We start from the raw sequence: 6,190 nt of genomic DNA, 5'->3' as shown, positions 1-6,190 counted from the left end.
TAGTGGAATGGAGTCCTGTGCATGCCACCCACATGCTAATGTCCTTATTCACATCCAGAAACCTAATGATGGGTATGTTTTCAGTAGCATTTTCTGGCCAGCATGTTTTTATAGATGTCAGAATCTGAGGATGAAGAACAAAACCACAATTCAGGCACTGGTTTGAAATCTTGATTGTGCATCTTTTGAATTGTGTGTGACATTAGGCAAATTCCTTAACTCCCCCAAAGCTCAATTTGTTGCCAAGAAAGTTGCTTTGGTTGCACAGCTTCAAGGGGTACCTACAAATTGATAACTCAGATGAATACTATTTAACATATTAGAAGATAATTAAGTGTTTCACGTTGTGAATAAGGAAATGTTGGCTAAGGACTTTTTTTTCAGGTTAAAAACTTTTATTTTTGTGATATACAACAACCCTAGAGGCCAAAGACCAAACTCAAACACTACTAAATCATAAAAGAAAACTGTATTTAATATAATATCAATCAGTATAATTCACACTTGGTAGATTTATTCCTATCAATCATTAAACTCCTAGTAAAATAAAAGAATTTCAAATTTCAAGTTCTAAACAATCAACTCATTCTTGGTAATAGAATGAAAAGCTATGACCAAAAGAAGACCAATGTTTAGCAATTTGTCAAAATCAATGGTCTCTTTTTAATAACTGCCAATATCTGTCAGTAGTAACCATATGGAGGCCGCTGGTGAGACCATACTGTCTGCACTGTTGTCAATAGTAAGGCTCAGGTCTCTGCTGTGGATAGTTGTTACTGCATGATCATCCATGCCACTGATTGCATTGAATGTCACTTGGCCATCCTCATCTGTTAGCCCTACCTCTAAACTGTCTGTTGTCTTGCAGCCAGTTGCCTCTATTTCTTTGGTGACCACCAGCTCTGTTCTTCCATTCGTCAACACTTGAGGGGATTCAGGGGGATGTTTCAAGTATTCCTGGTACTCTTTGTCATCCTGTCTGAATCTGCTTGCAAGCATCTCTTCAAAATTTGGAATCACTTCAGAAGTTTCACTCATGTTGAAATTCTGTACAATTTTTAAGATCCTTCTGTGGGATGTACAGGAGAGAGCTAGGGTGTCCACACAGCAGCACCTCACACAGCTCTCTTAGGTAACCAAACACTCAGCAGGTTAAGGACTTTTAAAAAATGAATTTATTTTATTTTTATTTTTTTATTAATTACATTTTATTCGCTTTGTATCCCCCCATAAATCCCTCCCTCCTCCCCTCCTAATCTCACCTTCCTTCCCCCCTCTTCATGCATGCCCCTTTCCAAGTCCACTGATAGGGGAGGTCCCCGTCTCCTTCCTTCTGATCTTAGTCTATCAGATCTCATCAGGAGAAGCTGCATTGTAATTTTCTGTGGCCTGATAAGGTTGCTCCCCCCTCAGGGGGAGGTGATCAAAGAGCAGGCCAATCAGTTTATGTCAGAGGCTGTCCCTACATCTGTGCAGGGGTTCTAGGTTATCTCCATGCTTGGTACTTGGTTGGAGTATGAGTCTTTGGAAAGACCCCTGTGTTCAAATTTTCTGGTTCTGTTGCCCTCCTCGTGGAGTTCCTGTCCTCTCAAGATCTTACTATTTCCCTCTTCTTTCATAAGATTCCTTGCACACTGCCCAACAGTTGGCCATAAGTCTCAGCATCTGCTTTGAGAGTGTACAGGGCAGACTCTTTTAGAGGTCCTCTGTGGCAGGTTCCTAACTTGTTTCCTGGTTTCTTCTTCTTCTGATGTCCATCCTCTTTTCCTTTCAGGATGGGGATTGAGCATTTTAGTCAGGGTCCTCCCTTTTGATTATTTTCTTTAGATGTACAGATTGTAGTAGGATTACCCCATATTATATGTTTATATGAGTGAGTATATACCGTTTGTGTCTTTCTGCTTCTGGGACAGCTCACTCAGGATGATTCTTTTACCTGCATTCCCACCATTTACCTGCAAATTTCATGATTTCCTTATTTTTCATTGTAGAGTAATACTCCATTGTGTAGATGTACCACAATTTCTGCATCCATTCTTCACTTGAGCGGCATCTGGGCTGTTTCCAGCTTCTGGCTATTACAAATAAAGCTGCTACAAACACGGTTGAACAAATGTCCTTATTGTACACTTGAGCCTCTTTTGGATATATGCCTAAGTGTGGTATGGCTGGATCTCGAGGAAGCGCTATTCCTAGTTGTCTGAGAAAGCGCGGGATTGATTTCCAGAGTGGTTGTACCAGTTTACATTCCCACCAGCAGTGGAGGAGGGTTCCCTTTTCTCCACAACCTCTCCAGCACATGTTGTCACTTGAGTTTTTCATCTTGGCCATTCTAATGGGTGTTAGGTGAAGTCTCAGGGTCGTTTTGATTTGCATTTCCCTAATTGCTAATGAGGTTGAGCATTTCTTTAAGTGTTTCTCTGCCATTCTATATTCCTCTATCAAGAATTCTCTGTTTAGCTCTGTTCCCCATTTTTCAATTGGATTACTTGGTTTGTTGCTTTTCAGGTTCTTTAGTTCTTTATATATGCTGGATATTAGCCCTCTGTCAGATAAAGGGTTAGTGTGGATTCCTTCCCAATCTGTAGGCAGTCAGTTTGTTTTAATGACAGTAAAAAAAAAAAAATAATTAATTTGATTTTATTTTTTCTCTGAAAACAGTCATTGCAAAACATGTTTCTTTTTTCCTTTCTTTTTTCTTTGTATTTTCATTAATTACAGTTTATTTACTTTGCATCTCACCTGTAGCTCCTGGTTAAGGACTATTTTGGTGTGGCATATAAGTTCATTCTGTGTAAGTTCATGTCGTGTTCCCGCCACTATGTGTAGTCAACACATAGGCTGAGAGAAGCTTTAGAACCTCATAATAAAGAGTCCAAGACCTTTGATACCCTGCTGGATAGAGTCTTCCAGTGACTCCTGTGGAGGACTCCTGTCCTGTTCCCTGTCTTCTCCTACTTCTGATGTCTATCTTGTTTACCCTTCTGAATGAGGTTTCAGCCTCTTCCCCAGAATCTCCCCTGCTGTTTAGCTTCTTTAGTACCTTAGATTTTAGAGTGTTTGTCCTATATTATATGTCTAATATCCACTTATAAGTGAGTATATAACATGTGTGCCTCTACTTTGGATAGTGTCCTAGTTTACTTTCTATCACTGTAATAAACATCATGAACAAATGCAAGTTGGAGAAGAAAAGGTTTATTTGGCTTACAAGTATTGATCACAGCCCTTCTTTGAGGGAAGTTAGGGCAGGAGCTCCACAATAGAGCAGAGGCAGGAAGCATGAAAGAAAGACACTATTACTGGCTTGATCTCCATGGCTTGCCAGGCTTGCTTTCTTCCAACTGCCAGGCTCATCACCAAGGAATGACCCCACCTATGGTGTCCTTGACCCTTCCATAACAGTCATTTATTAAAAATGATTTGTCTATGTGCAATGTCTTGGAAGCCATACCTCAATTAAGGTTCTTCTTTCCAGCTGTGTCAAGTTGACAAAAAATACTAAATGGTACAGGGCACAGAGAGTAATTGTATTCCTAAATATATAAGTCCAGTGTGAAGTCAAAAGGCATGGCCAAGTCCCAATGAATTCATCCCCAATGTAAGGGTTCATGCTGTTCCTCATGATGAGACCTTGTAGAATTTTCTATTGCTGACTCCTTCATTGAGCTTCTGTTATACTAGCAGTAATACTTAATTTTCCTATGATAAAATTATTTTCTTTTCATTAGAGACCCTTACTGTGTAGAAGAATCAAGGGAACAGCAGAGTTTCTATTACTCTGGGGAATACTGCATCCTAGACATGGTTTTCCTAATCCTGAGTTGTGGTCTTATAGGGTCCCATCAGGATGCGAAATCATGAAGGACAAAAGCCTCAGGTTAAGAAGGCCTATCCCGAAGTGAGTGGCTGAGAGAAGCTGGAAAGTGATTGTGAGATGGAGATGCCCCAGTGTCCAGAGGAGATTAAAAGAGCAAGTGATGCATAGGAGAGGACAGGGAGTAACTGTGGAGAGAAGAAATATGAATTACTCAAATCTGCTTTTCTCTCTCTCTCTCTGTCTTTTTTTTTTTTTAGGTTATTTGATCACATGTTTTTTTTTTTTTTTTTTTTTTTTTTTTTTTTTTTTTTTTTTTTTTTTATTTTTTTTTTTTTTTTTTTTTTTTTTTTTTTTTTTTTTTTTTTTTTTTAGAAAAACACTGAAGAACACAGAAGAGACTAAGGAGACAAAACAATTCCATGTAGTAGTCTGGGTTGGTGCTGTTAAGCTATTTTTCACTGTCCACACAGCAGCCTCTCAGCTGTTTATCTCAGAGGAGTGGCTGAGTCTAGGGAACGTGGGTAAAGCAGGTTTGGGAGAGTTATTGTTCAGGACTCAATCACTGTGGGAGGCCTTTTCAGTCTTTCAAGACAGTGTTAAACTGTGCAATACTCAGGCTGAAAGTCTGCAATAATGATGGTGAAGTTTGTCCCAGATGTGCTGACAATGAATCTGGTTGGGTCTCAAGTATTCCTGACTGAAGATGGTAAATAAGGGCCTTGATGATCTGTCCTGGACTCTGCTGGACCCAAGGCCAGCCAGTGATTTCCATCTGTGTAGAAGAGGCTTTGACTGCCCCTGCAGGTGATGGAGACTTTCTCTCCTGGTGAAACCTGAAGGGAATCTGTTGACTTGGTGAGCATGATTTGCCCATTAGAAGCTGTGATCAGAGGCACACAGGGATATAGAGAGTGTGTGAGATGTTAGAACAGAGGTTCCCACTATCAGGAGGCCAGGACCTGCCATAGCTGTGCTGCAAATGGCTTTTACTCCTTACCAATCTCCAAAGCATCTTTGAGGTCAAAGTTCTTTTGGCATGTTATTTCACTTGTGATCATAGGAGGAGATGGAGGAGGGAGGCTGCCACCATCTTGCTGCCTCCCAAGCTTCTGAGAATGCTCTGGCCCAACAAAAAGCTCAATTTGTAATTCCTGATCATAGGGAAGTGATGGTGAGATATGTTAAAGCAAACTCATGAGGATGAAGGCTGAGCAAGGTTATGGAGGGCTGTGGTCACCCTTGCATCTGATGCTAACCTCAACTTTCCATCTACTTCCTGTGCTTACCTTATACCTGAGGATTTCCTCTGGTAGTGCCACAGGCACTGTGCCTCTTGTGTGAAAGCCACAGCCACCTCCATGGTAAACAGGAGTCTGGGGCCCAAGAAGATTGTTCTTAGGAATTAATACCTCTGCAGAGTGGGGCCATCAACAAGCCTTAGCTGCAACAGTGACTGAAGTATAAGGCCCAAGGCTGCTCTTGTGAGGTCTCAGACAAGTCTCAGTTGCTCCTGTGACTGTGTGGCACAGACTCTGCTGTTCTGAAATGTTGTGCCCATCCTTTATCTGGGAATGTGCTAAGCTGTGACCCAGACACAACTAATCTAACAACCCAGGAAGCTGGCTACTCTTTCTTAATTTATCCCCAGGATGGGTTTAGGCCTTGCTCTGTAAAGTTATTCAGGTAATAAGTTAAAATAATAACATAGAACCAGAGAAAATAGTCATGTTTCCCTGTGGGACTCATTTCCACCTAACCAATTATTTCCCCTATTTTCAGGTGAAATTAGCAAATCGCTCACTTTTATGAGAAACTCTTAAATAATGTTATTTACATGTATCCTAGTCTCCTCTAGTAATGCTAGCTTGCTGAAAAGCACTTACTCTTCACTCTGTCTCTCTGCATCCCTGGATGTCATAGGTTGTCTAAGGAAGAGGATGACTAAGTGGTCCTCTCTCTTTTCTGGATTCAACTTCCTGAGTCTCCTCCCACTGTGAGAGGAAATGGTGGGTGGGCGTTCTCCTCCATTATCCATGAATTAATTATCCCCAGGTAGTTGGATAGGTTTTGACTCCTTCGTTGCTGAATGGACTTTAAGTTCAATCAGAGTATGTGTGCCATTATTCCATTCTTAGTGGTATCATTTATGCTTGTCATTATTATGGTTCATAGGAATTATAACTGGAAATGATCATTATTTCTTTATTTATTATTTTATTTTATTATTTACTTTTATTTTATGTACATTGGTGTTCTGTCTGATTGCATGTGTGTGTGTGTGTGTGTGTGTGTGTGTGTGTGTGTGTGTGTGTGTGTGAGTGTGTTAAATCTACTGGATCTGGAGTTACAAAGAATTGTGAGCTTCCATGT

General features: G+C 40.5%; 1 pseudogene; it reads right to left on the bottom strand.

Annotated features, from left to right (window-relative positions):
• Positions 1–683: 683 nt before the first annotated feature.
• Positions 684–1,071, bottom strand: LOC129667999 (RNA guanine-N7 methyltransferase activating subunit-like; annotated as a pseudogene).
• Between the last annotated feature and the right edge of the window lie 5,119 nt (positions 1,072–6,190).

Source organism: Psammomys obesus, unplaced genomic scaffold (genome assembly GCF_907164565.1).
Source record: "Psammomys obesus unplaced genomic scaffold, mPsaObe1.curated_primary_1811, whole genome shotgun sequence".
NCBI classification, from domain to species: domain Eukaryota; kingdom Metazoa; phylum Chordata; class Mammalia; order Rodentia; family Muridae; genus Psammomys; species Psammomys obesus.
The sequence above is the reverse complement of the archived record's forward strand: the minus strand, read 5'-3'. Positions and strand labels throughout refer to the sequence as shown.